This window comes from Capricornis sumatraensis, chromosome 23 (genome assembly GCF_032405125.1).
Source record: "Capricornis sumatraensis isolate serow.1 chromosome 23, serow.2, whole genome shotgun sequence".
Taxonomy (NCBI): domain Eukaryota; kingdom Metazoa; phylum Chordata; class Mammalia; order Artiodactyla; family Bovidae; genus Capricornis; species Capricornis sumatraensis.
Window position 1 is genome coordinate 51,137,385 of NC_091091.1, and position 12,053 is coordinate 51,149,437.

The 12,053-nt window shown below is 59.4% G+C and overlaps 1 protein-coding gene across 2 annotated transcripts in view; it reads left to right on the top strand.

Annotated features, from left to right (window-relative positions):
- INPP5A (inositol polyphosphate-5-phosphatase A) overlaps positions 1-12,053 on the top strand; it is a 153,786-nt gene that overhangs the window by 56,148 nt on the left and 85,585 nt on the right. The gene's annotated exons all lie outside the window — the stretch shown is intronic.

Below are 12,053 nucleotides of genomic sequence, written 5' to 3' on the forward strand. Positions count from 1 at the left end.
CTATGGCCTCGCTGTCCTGGGGGGTTGTGGGGTGGGGGGTGCGGTGGGGGAGAGTTCCCACTGGGGGTCCCCCTGGGAGGGGGGGTTCCATGGATGGGGAGGGGAGGGGCTGCGGCCTCCGTGTCCTGGGGGGCGCGGGGGGCGCGGGGGGAGGAAAGTTCCCACAGGGGGGCCCCCTGAGAGGGGGGTTCAGGGGAAGGCGTGGGGCTGTGGCCTCGCTGTCCTGGGAGTTGTGGAGCGGGGTGGCATGGGGGATTGGGGTGGGGGTCCCCCTGGGAAGGGTGTCCCACGGCAGGGGAGGGGAGGGGAGGGGAGGGGTGCCTCCCACTTCCTGGTTCCTCCTCGGAGGCCCCTGCCTGCTTAGATGCCCCCGGCTGGGGCTCTGCTCTTCACCAGCAGGGACCTTCGGGAGGCCCTGCAGCGCGGGGTGGGGCGGCGGAGCCCGTGTGCGGCCCCGGGGTCTGGGCAGATTGCCTGCTGACGCCGGGCTGGATCCTGGCCGGAGGCTCCAGGCGAGGCCTGTCGAGCGAGCCACTCCTTCCCGGCTCCCTAGGGGGCCCCACGTCTGTGCTCAGCTCTCTCCGGGGTGTCGGGGTCCGCTCTGCGGGGTCGACAGAGAGCTCTGCTCCTGGAGCCCATGTTCCCCGGGCGGGTGACGCACGTGGGACCCCCCGTGGGGCATGTGAGAGGCCACTGGGAACTGGTGGGCGAGCAGCGTCCTGCTCGGGCAGGGCTGCCGGGGGACTGTGGGCCCTGGAGGCTGGCGGGGCCGCAGACCAGGGAGCCGGGCGGGGACAGCGTGGCCGACGGCGTGGGGCACTTCTGTGGCGGGTCTGCGGGGAGGGCACGGGTGCTTTGCCAGCAGGAGGAGGTGTGGGAGTCAGGCAGCCCCAGCCCGCTGAGCTGCAGCGGGTCCGCTCGGGGGCCCCTGTGTCCAGGCTGTCCCCCGACTCCTGCCATCCACGCTGGTGCTGGGGGCAGTTGCTTGTCCAGTCTGCTGGTGTGGGTGGTCCACACCCCAAGATGCTCCAGCCACAGTGAAGGCCAGGGCGGGCAGCAAGTCCTTTCCAGAACCGAGAGGCCCGGTGTCCAGCAGGAAGGGCCTGGGCCGTTGGAGGGGGAGGTGGTCTCGGCCAAGGGGGATGGGTTCCCACCCAAGGCCCAGGAGGGTGGGGGGGGTGCAAGGTGCCAGGGGAGCGTCTAGTGGGGCGTGGGCCTTGTTCTTGTCACGGGGTATTCCGAGCCCGTCCTTCCGCACTTTTCACCTGCCCAGGTGGGCAGTGGCCTCAGGGTCCCTGGCCGAAGCCTGGCCCAGCTGAGTTGTGGGGTCAGCTCTCCGCAGGCAGCTGGCCCAGTGGGCCGGGCGAGGCCCCTTTCCTGAAGAGGGTCACCTCGGAGGCGTGCTCAGGTCCCAGCGGCTCCCCAGCCTGACTGTGGAGTGAGAGGCCCTGGAGTGTGGAGCCCCATCTCCGCCGTCGGCTCTCCTCTCTCCATCACTTTTGTTTGCTCTGCACAGTGGGCCCTGGCAGGTGTGAGACGTGGTGGGAGCACGTCGGGGTGGTGGCGGGTGGTGGGCCTGGGTCCAGGCTCAGAGGGGTCCTGGCAGTGACGGCCCCCCAGGATCAGGCAGGAGGCGCCCCTTCCCAGCCTCTCGGTAGCACATGCAGCCTGGCGGCTGTACCCCGAAGCGGAGCCTAGGGGGTGGGCAAGCGTTTCCCTCCAAGTCAGTGTCCGGGCGCCTGCCTCCTCCTCCCCGGAACACACGCCTCAGCCTGGGGACCAGGAGTGTGTGTGCGCGGGGTGTGCTCAGCTCTCTGGCTGGATGAGTGAGGAACTGCACAGAGATGCGGGTAAATAAATGCCCCCCCCGCCCCCGCCGAATTCTGCCTCAAGTTTGACGTCAGAGCCTCCTGCCCGACGTCTGTGCGTCCCAGGGAGAAGGTGCCGCCCTCCGCCGGTCGCAGCACCGCGGGTGTGTTGACGGCATGTGGGGCGCTGGCTCACACACAGACACGAAAACGTGCAAGTGGTAATGACTCTTTATTGAGATAATAGATATTTGTCATTTACCGACGAGAGAGCCAGTAAGGTGTTAGAACTGGTTCAAAGAAGAGTCCAAAGGGGGAACATCGGCCTCTCACTTCAGTGACTCCAAGGGGAGCTCACGTCCATGGGTGCAGGGCCGGCCAGGCATGAGCCGTGCTCCTCCGGACACTGGTGTCCTGCGGTCCTGAGCCCTTGCGTTGCTGCGGGAGTTCAGAGTTCACGGGACTGTACAGCAGCTCGGGGGTCACTAAGGTTGAGAGAGCCCAGACAGGGACAGGGCGCCCCTGATCTGTTAGGCCCATTTGAAAGCCTTTCGCAATTTTCCCTGACGATAATTTAAAAAATAACGTGATGAGTATTATCTGCTTCCAGGTAACACGGAGAAGGTGGAAAGTGAAAGTCGCTCATTCGTGTCCGACTCTTTGCGACTCTTTGTGACCCCATGGAGTGTAGCCTTCCAGGCTGCTCTGTCCATGGGCTTCTCCAGGCAAGAACACTGGAGTGGGTAGCCACTCCCTTCTCCACAGCACCTTCCCAACCTAGGGATCGAACCTGGGTACACACAGAAACAGGTACAAAATTTCCCGTCCTGTCTTAAACAAATTAGAACCAGAAAATGCATAAGAAACACTGGTTTTCAGACCTCAAGCAGTGGGCAGGGACAGGACAGTGTGGCTCAGGGGACTGGAGGCCAGGCTGTACTGGCCACAGGTAAAGCCCGAGAGGACGCCCAGGCTAGTGTCCAGTGAGCTGGAATGCACGAGTCTATGTTTACAACCAATAAAAAAAAAGAGCAGGCAGGCAAAGATGCAGGGACGCCAGACCCTTCTGTCCACAGGACGGTTGCGGGTCCCCAGCTGTGCGGCCTCGGGGCCTGTGTGTGAGTCTATTGATTCTGTCCACCGGCCGGTTGCGGGTCCCCAGCTGTGCGGCCTTGGGGCCTGCGTGTGATTCTGTTCTGTCCGTGGGACGGTCAGGGGTCCCCAGCTGTGCGGCCTCGGGGCCTGTGTGTGATTCTATTGATTCTGTCCGTGGGACGGTCAGGGGTCCTCAGCTGTGCGGCCTCGGGGCCTGCGTGTGATTCTGTTCTGTCCGTGGGGCGGTCAGGGGTCCCCAGCTGTGCGGCCTCGGGGCCTGTGTGTGATTCTATTGATTCTGTCCACCGGCCGGTTGCGGGTCCTCAGCTGTGCGGCCTCGGGGCCTGTGTGTGATTCTGTTGATTCTGTCCGTGGGACGGTCAGGGGTCCTCAGCTGTGCGGCCTCGGGGCCTGTGTGTGATTCTATTGATTCTGTCCACCGGCCGGTTGCGGGTCCCCAGCTGTGCGGCCTTGGGGCCTGTGTGTGATTCTATTGATTCTGTCCACCGGCCGGTTGCGGGTCCCCAGCTGTGCGGCCTCGGGGCCTGCATGTGATTCTGTTCTGTCCGTGGGACGGTCAGGGGTCCTCAGCTGTGCGGCCTCGGGGCCTGCGTGTGATTCTGTTGATTCTGTCCGTGGGCCGGTTGCGGGTCCTCAGCTGTGCGGCCTCGGGGCCTGTGTGTAAGTCTATTGATTCTGTCCACCGGCCGGTTGCGGGTCCCCAGCTGTGCGGCCTCGGGGCCTGTGTGTGATTCTGTTGATTCTGTCCGTGGGACGGTCAGGGGTCCTCAGCTGTGCGGCCTCGGGGCCTGTGTGTGATTCTATTGATTCTGTCCGTGGGACGGTCAGGGGTCCTCAGCTGTGCGGCCTCGGGGCCTGTGTGTGATTCTATTGATTCTGTCCGTGGGACGGTCAGGGGTCCCCAGCTGTGCGGCCTCGGGGCCTGCGTGTGATTCTGTTCTGTCCGTGGGACGGTCAGGGGTCCTCAGCTGTGCGGCCTCGGGGCCTGGGTGTGATTCTGTTGATTCTGTCCGTGGGCCGGTTGCGGGTCCCCAGCTGTGCGGCCTCGGGGCCTGTGTGTGATTCTGTTGATTCTGTCCGTGGGCCGGTTGCGGGTCCTCAGCTGTGCGGCCTCGGGGCCTGTGTGTGATTCTGTTGATTCTGTCCGTGGGCCGGTTGCGGGTCCCCAGCTGTGCGGCCTCGGGGCCTGCGTGTGATTCTGTTGATTCTGTCCGTGGGCCGGTTGCGGGTCCCCAGCTGTGCGGCCTCGGGGCCTGTGTGTGATTCTGTTGATTCTGTCCGTGGGCCGGTTGCGGGTCCCCAGCTGTGCGGCCTCGGGGCCTGTGTGTGATTCTGTTGATTCTGTCCGTGGGCCGGTTGCGGGTCCTCAGCTGTGCGGCCTCGGGGCCTGTGTGTGATTCTGTTGATTCTGTCCGTGGGCCGGTTGCGGGTCCCCAGCTGTGCGGCCTCGGGGCCTGCGTGTGATTCTGTTCTGTCCGTGGGACGGTCAGGGGTCCTCAGCTGTGCGGCCTCGGGGCCTGCGTGTGATTCTGTTGATTCTGTCCGTGGGCCGGTTGCGGGTCCTCAGCTGTGCGGCCTCGGGGCCTGTGTGTGATTCTGTTCTGTCCGTGGGACGGTCAGGGGTCCTCAGCTGTGCGGCCTCGGGGCCTGTGTGTGATTCTATTGATTCTGTCCACCGGCGGTTGCGGGTCCCCAGCTGTGCGGCCTCGGGGCCTGCGTGTGATTCTGTTCTGTCCGTGGGACGGTCAGGGGTCCCCAGCTGTGCGGCCTCGGGGCCCGTGTGTGATTCTATTGATTCTGTCCACCGGCGGTTGCGGGTCCCCAGCTGTGCGGCCTCGGGGCCTGCGTGTGATTCTGTTCTGTCCGTGGGACGGTCAGGGGTCCCCAGCTGTGCGGCCTCGGGGCCCGTGTGTGAGTCTATTGATTCTGTCCACCGGCCGGTTGCGGGTCCCCAGCTGTGCGGCCTCGGGGCCCGTGTGTGAGTCTATTGATTCTGTCCGTGGGACGGTCAGGGGTCCTCAGCTGTGCAGCCTCGGGGCCTGCGTGTGATTCTGTTCTGTCCGTGGGACGGTCAGGGGTCCCCAGCTGTGCGGCCTCGGGGCCTGCGTGTGATTCTATTGATTCTGTCCACCGGCGGTTGCGGGTCCTCAGCTGTGCGGCCTCGGGGCCCGTGTGTGAGTCTATTGATTCTGTCCATTGTTTTCTGTTTCCTTTTTCACTGTGTTCTGCTGCCTGTTTTTCTCCTTTCTCTTGATTACTTTCCATTTAATTTGCTCTTCTATATCTGAGTTCTGAAAGTAGAAGATGAGAATGATCAATTTCAGAAATTCGACATTGGGGAATGGTCACTGAAAATCCTGCAGACAATAAAAAGATAGTAAGGGAATGATCATGAACAACTTTTTGCCAACAAATCTGGACACTTGCGTGAAAGGAAGATGTTTTTGGAAAAGCAAAGGAAGCTAAGTCAAGAAGAAATGAACGAGCTCTTTATTACAGTTTTGCTCAACACTGACAAGTTCTATCAAACGTGACGTTTCTGTCGAGCTTTTCAAGAAGGTTGGAACACGTGACGCTGTGACGTGAGCAGTGCCCTGAGAGCTGAGGCGGCAGAGGCGTCTCGGTGGAAACACAGGCCTGCCTCCTGCGGGGAGTGAGCGCCCAGGTTCAAGGAACTTCAGCAAAGCAAACATGTAGAACTGTTTATGCGTGTAACAATGCAGGCCGTACACACACACACACCCCACACGCATGCACATGCACGCACACGCGTGCACACACATGTACGCGCGCACACGTGCACACACATGCACACACGCGTGCACACGCACGCACACCCGCACATGCACACACGTGCATGCACACACACACCCATAGAAACAGCGGCACATCAAAAAGTTATGCGTGAGCACCAAGGGGTGCAAGCCCGGCGCAATGCTCAAAAATTAAAGATAAGATCACCCAAGTCAACCGACCGTGAAGAAAAAACACACGATCGTCTCAGCAGATGCAGGAAAAGCGTTTGCTGAAATTCTATAACCATTTCTGATGAAAGCTTCTGGCAAGCTGCCTGGAAGGAGCTTCTGTAGCGAGCACTCGTGCCCCGAGCCTGATGGCGCAGCTCCCGGGAGATGAGATGCTTTCCTGCCGGGACCCTGGAGTGGGGCGGTGCACAGGGCCTGCCTGTGTCCTGCCTGGCGCTGAAGGTCCTGGTCCTCGTCACAGGGCCAGAGAGGGAGTGGAGTCCTGCAGAGTGGAGGGAGGGAGCTGACCTGTGTCTGGGCAGAAGGCCCGATGTGCTGTTCCGGAAGCCTTGAGGAGCACGCAGAAATGTGGCTGTGAACTGAGGTAGATGAGTGGAGTGAGTGTGCCACACACACGGCACCTTGAAGGCGTCTTCACATGGAACGTGAACGTGCACAGCAGCACCAGAATGGAGCAGCGGCTATGGACCTGATGAGGCACGCTGATGCCTGTGCTCAAGCCGGTGTTAGAGAAGGCACACGGACCAGAGATCCAATTCCCACCGTCCGCTGGATCATGGGAAAAGCGAGAGAGCTCCAGAAAGACATCTACTTCTGCTTTATTGACTATGCCAAAGCCTTTGACTGTGTGGATCACAATAAACTGTGGAAAATTCTGAAAGAGATGGGAATACCGGACCACCTGACCTGCCTCCTGAGAAATCTGTATGCAGGCCAGGAAGCAACAGTTAGAAACGGACATGGAACAACAGACTGGTTCCAAATAGGAAAAGGAGCACGTCAAGGCTGTATATTGTCATCCTGCTTATTTAACTTACATGCAGAGTACATCATGCAAAATGCCGGGCTGGATGAAGCGCAAGCTGGAATCAAGATTGCTGGGAGGAAATATCAGTAACCTCAGAAATGCAGATGGTAACACCATTATGGCAGAGAGCGAAGAGGAACTAAAGAGCCTCTTGATGAAAGTGAAAGAGGAGAGTGAAAAAGTTGGCTTAAAACTCAACATTCAGAAAACTAAGATCCTGGCATCCGGTCCCATCACTTCATGGCAAATAGATGGGGAAACAGTGGAAACAGTGTCAGACTTTATTTTTTGGGCTCCAAAATCACTGCAGATGGTGACTTCAGCCATGAAATTAAAAGACACTTGCTCCTTAGCAGAAAAGCTATGACCAACCTAGACAGCATATTAAAAAGCAGAGACATTACTTTGCCGACAAAGGTCCATCTAGTCAAGGCTGTGGTTTTTCCAGTGGTCATGTATGGTTGTGAGAGTTGGACTGTAAAGAAAGCTGAGTGCCGAAGAATTGGTGCTTTTGAACTGTGGTGTTGGAGAAGACGCTTGAGAGTCCCTTGGACTGCAAGGATATCCAATCAGTCCATTCTGAAGGAAAGGAGTCCTGAATATTCATTGGAAGGACTGATGCCGAAGCTGAAACTCCAGTCCTTTGGCCACCTGATGCGAAGAGCTGAGTCATTTGAAAAGACTCTGATGCTAGGAAGGATTGAAGGCAGGAGGAGAAGGGGACGACAGAGGATGAGATGGTTGGATGGCATCACCGACTCAATGGACGTGAGTTTGAGTAAACTCTGGGAGTTGGTGATGGACAGGGAGGCCTGGTGTGCTGCGGCCCATGGAGTCGAAAGAGTTGGACACGACTGAGCGACTGAACTGAACTAAATGTCTATGCAGCGACGAGAGCAATCAGGAAAGGCCCGAGGAAGCAGGGAGGTGTCCCTCTCGAGGGAGACGAGTGGCGGGGTCCCCGCTGCTCTCTTCGTCAGCCTCTGAGAAGCCGGGCTCGTGCTCTGGTCTGCTGGTGTGGTGTGTGGGGCCAGGAGGGAGGTGCTCCTGCAGGGTGGGGGCTGGGCCGGGAGGCAGGGGCGCAGGCAGTGCCCCATTCCCTCTGCCTGGGCCCCCTGCGCCCGCCGCCCGCCGCTCTGGGCCCAGCCTGAGTCTGCAGCTGCCCCTATTGCCCAGCCTCCTTTGTGCCAGGGTGCCAGGTCCTCCCTGCAGACCCGCCGAGCCCGCAACGGGCTGCTGACGCCGCTGGTCTGTGCTGTGCCCGCGGATGGCAGCCCGCCCTCATGGCGCGTGAAGAGGGCACACTTCCCTGGGGGCCCACGGGGGCCCGATGACAACCGTCACTGGCCTTGAGGAGCTGCTTGCTTGCCAGGTCAGCGTGGTCCCATCTAGCAGCGCAGCCGGGTGGGGATCAGATGTGCCGTCTGCCCCACACGCCCCGAGTTGCCCCTGTAAGTGCCTGGCGCACACGAGCATCACATCCGGGTCCTTGGACCCCGACCCCCATTCCAGCCAGAGCCGCAGCTCCCTGTCTGCCTCTGATACGGAGAGAGGTGGGTGCTCCCTGGGAGCTCCCTGACGCGGTGGCACTGGTATGTCCAGGCTTCCCTCTGATAGAGAGGTGGGCCCCCCGAGGGGGGTCCTGGGGGGGTTCACTCATGCCCATGGACCCCCCCCACCGAGGTGGATCCTAGGGGGGGTTCACTCATGCCCATGGGCCCCCCGAGGGGGTTCCTGGGGGGGCTTGCTTACGCCCATGGGCCCCCCGACCGAGGGGGTCCTGGGGGGCTCGCTCACGCCCATGACTCCCCCACCGAGGGGGATCCTGGGGGGGCTCGCTCACGCCCATGGGCCCCCCCACCGAGGGGGATCCTAGGGGGGGTTCACTCATGCCCATGGGCCCCCTGAGGGGGGTCCTGGGGGGCTCGCTCATGGCCATGGGCCCTCTAAGGTGGATCTTGGGGGGCTTGCTCACGCCCATGGGCCCCCACACCAAGGTAGATCCTGGGGGGGCTCACTCACGCCCATGAGGCTGCTGTGGTCAGAGGCTGTGGGGGGTGCTCTAGGCAGCCTTTCAGCCCGTGGTCAGCGTGTGTGTCTCCTCGCACTGGAAACCACCCTGAGGAAGCGGGTGGCTTCGGGGAGGAGGTTCCAGGGCTGAGATCGGGAAACTGTGGCCGCCAGCTGGCCCTGGGATCCGTGGGGAGAGCCAGGCGGCAGCCCAGGACCTGCTTCCATCCTGCTCGCCCCTCGGCGGGGAAGGTGCTTCTTAAATGAAAATCGAGCCATTCTTAGAGGCCTCTGGTGTGCCAAGCACCAGGCTGTGTTAAGTGCGGGCCAGGCTCCGTCTCTCTGCCCCTCTGGAAGGAGCAGTCTCTAGTCCGTCTGGCCGGGTCTGGGGCAGAGCCACAGTTCGCCCGCTGGACGCTGCTTCAACTTTGCGGTCGGCGGTCAGGCACGCCTGTGGGTGCCCGGGATCAGCGTCCGTGCCAGAAACCCTCCAGCCCCGAGGACTCGGCGCAGCCCTCCTGCCCACACGGGGCCCGGGAGCCACCCTCGCTGCTCGGATGGCCAGGCCCCCTGCCTGCTGGCGAGCTCGTGGAGCCTCGTGCTGCCCTGGGTGCCAGCCGGCAGCGGCTGTGGGGCCTGGGCTCTGGAAGCGCGTCCGGTCAGGGCTGCCAGGAGCTGAGTCTGGGCCTTCTCGGGGGGCAGGCCCGCACCTCCCCTGCACCGTCCTGGAGCAGCCCTGGGCCAGAGGGCGGGCGGCTGGGCATCTAGAGGACCCCTGCCTCCCAGGCTGAGGGTCACAGACATCTCCGCAGGGTGTTCTCAGGCGTAGCTGGTAAATAGCAATCTTGCCTCCGGAGAAATTCCTTTGTCCCTTTTCGGCTCCTTATCTCGGCTCTCCGGCCTGCACTGGGTTGTTTGTAGGATGTAATTCCTTTTTAGGTAACTCAGATACTTCTCTTTGGAGCAGGCCTAACAAGGCCTGGCTGCTGCTATTTTTAGCGGGGCCGGGCGGCTCTGCGTGTCCTGGAGACCAGGGCCACCCTCTCCTCGCCACCTGCACAGCGTCAGGACAGGGCCTGGCTTTGTTTGGCTGCGTGGGGTGTTTTTGTTTTTATTTTTAATTCCCTCAGCTCTTCCTTGCCAAAATCTCTAATTCACTCTTTTCCAAAATATTTTTCTTGAGCCTTCCTATGAAAGAACCCACGTATTTCTATCAGTTGCCTGCGTTTCCCCCCTAGAGTTCGCAGAAGCTCCTTTTTTTGGTAAAGAATGTTGGCCCAGCGCGTGTGCAGATGTGGTCAGCCACCCTGTGCCAGGTGGGCAGGATGGGAGCCCAGTTAGAGCCACACAGCGGAGGCCCAGGCCCTGACCCCCGGGGCCAGGAGTCCCCTGCCCGTCCAGCTCCTGCTTCCCTGAGCTCCTTCCCACCGGTCGTGGCCTGAGCTCACTGCCCACATCTTGGAGGGACTTTCCTGTCCATCCTCAAGACAGCCATGCCATCCTCCCCGAAGGGCTCTCCATCTAGGCTCCTTCCTGGAGGCAGGGGGAGGCCTGTAGCTCTGACCTTAGCGGCCCAGCCTGGCACTTTCACTCCTAGTCCCAGGGTCCCCCTGGTGACAGCTGGTCCTGCTCCGGCGGCATTTGTGATGGTGTTGATCTGACCCACCATCCGGTGCTTGCTCTGCGTCTGTCCTGAGTGCAGTGAGCGCACAAGGCAGGCACGTGCGGGAGGGGCGCTCAGAGAGCCGGGGCAGCAGCGCTTGCTGTAGTTCAGTCGCTCAGGCGTGTCCAACTCTCTGCGACCCCATGGACCGCAGCACGCCAGGCCTCCCTGTCCATCACCAACTCCCGGAGTTCACTCAAACTCATGTCCGTCGAGTCGGTGATGCCACCCAACTATCTCATCCGCAGTCACCCTCTTCTCCTGCCTTCAATCTTTCCCAGCATCAGGGTCTTTTCCAGTGAGTCGGTTCTTCTCATCAGGTGGCCAGAGTGTTGGAGTTTCAGCTTCACCATCAGCCCTTCCAATGAATATTCAGGACTCATTTCTTTTAGGATGGACTGGTTTGATCTCCTGGCTGTCCAAGGGAGTCTCAGGAGTCTTCTCCAATACTACAACTCAAAAGCATTAATTCTGCAGCACTCAGCCTTCTTTATGGTCCAGCTCTCACATCCATACATGACCACTGGGAAAAACATAGCTTTGACTAGATGGTTTGTTGGCAAAACGATTCCTCTGCTTTTTATTGCAGTGTCTAGGTTCCTCATGGCTTTTCCTCCAAGGAGCAAGCGCCTTCTAATGTCACGGCTGCAGTCAGTGCCCACAGTGACTTTGGAGCCATGAAAACAGTCTGCCGCTGCCCCACTTTCCACCTTCTATTTGCCATGAAGTGATGGGACCCGGTGCCACGATCTTAGATTTTTGAGTGCTGAGTTTCAAGCCAGCTTTTTAAAACCTCCTCCTTCACCTTCATCAAGACGGTCTTTAGTTCCTCCTCACTTTCTGCTATTAAAGCGGCATCATCTGCGTATCTGAAGTTGCTGCTATTTCTCCTGGCAATCTTGATTCCGGCTTGTGCTTCGTCCAGCCCGGCATTTCTCATGATGTACTCACTCTGCACAAGTTAAATAAGCAGGGTGTCAGTATGCAGCCTTGTCTTACTCCCTTCCCAGTTTTGAACTACGCAGTTGTTCTATGTCTGGTTCTAATCATTGCTTCTTGACCTGCATACATGTTTCTCAGGAAACAGGTAAGGTGGTGGGAACTCCATCTCTTCAAGAATTTTCCACAGTTTGTTGTGATCCACACAGTCAAAGGCTTTAGCATAGTCAGTGAAGCAGAAGTAGATGTTTTTCTGGAATTCCCTTGCTTTCTCCATGATCCAGTAAATGTTGGCAGTTTGATCTCTTGTTCCTCTGCCTCTTCGAAACCCGGCTTGAACACATGGAAGTTCTCAGTTCACATACTGTTAAAGCCGAGCTTGAAGGATTTTGAGTGTAACCTTACTAGCATGTGAAATGAGTGCAATTATACAGTGGTTTGAACATTCTTTGGCATTGCCTTTCTTTGGCATTGAAATGAAAACTGACCTTTTCTAGGCCTGTGGCCACAGCCGAGTTCTCCAAATTTGCTGGCATATTGCGTGCAGCACTATCACAGCAGCATCTTCTAGGATTTGAAACAGCTCGGCTGGAATTCCATCACCTCCACTAGCTTTGTTCGTAGTGACGCTTCCTAAGGCCCACTTCACGTCACACTCCAGGATGTCTGGCTCTGGGTGGGCCACCATAATATCATGGTTATCCAGGTCTCTAAGACGTTCCTTG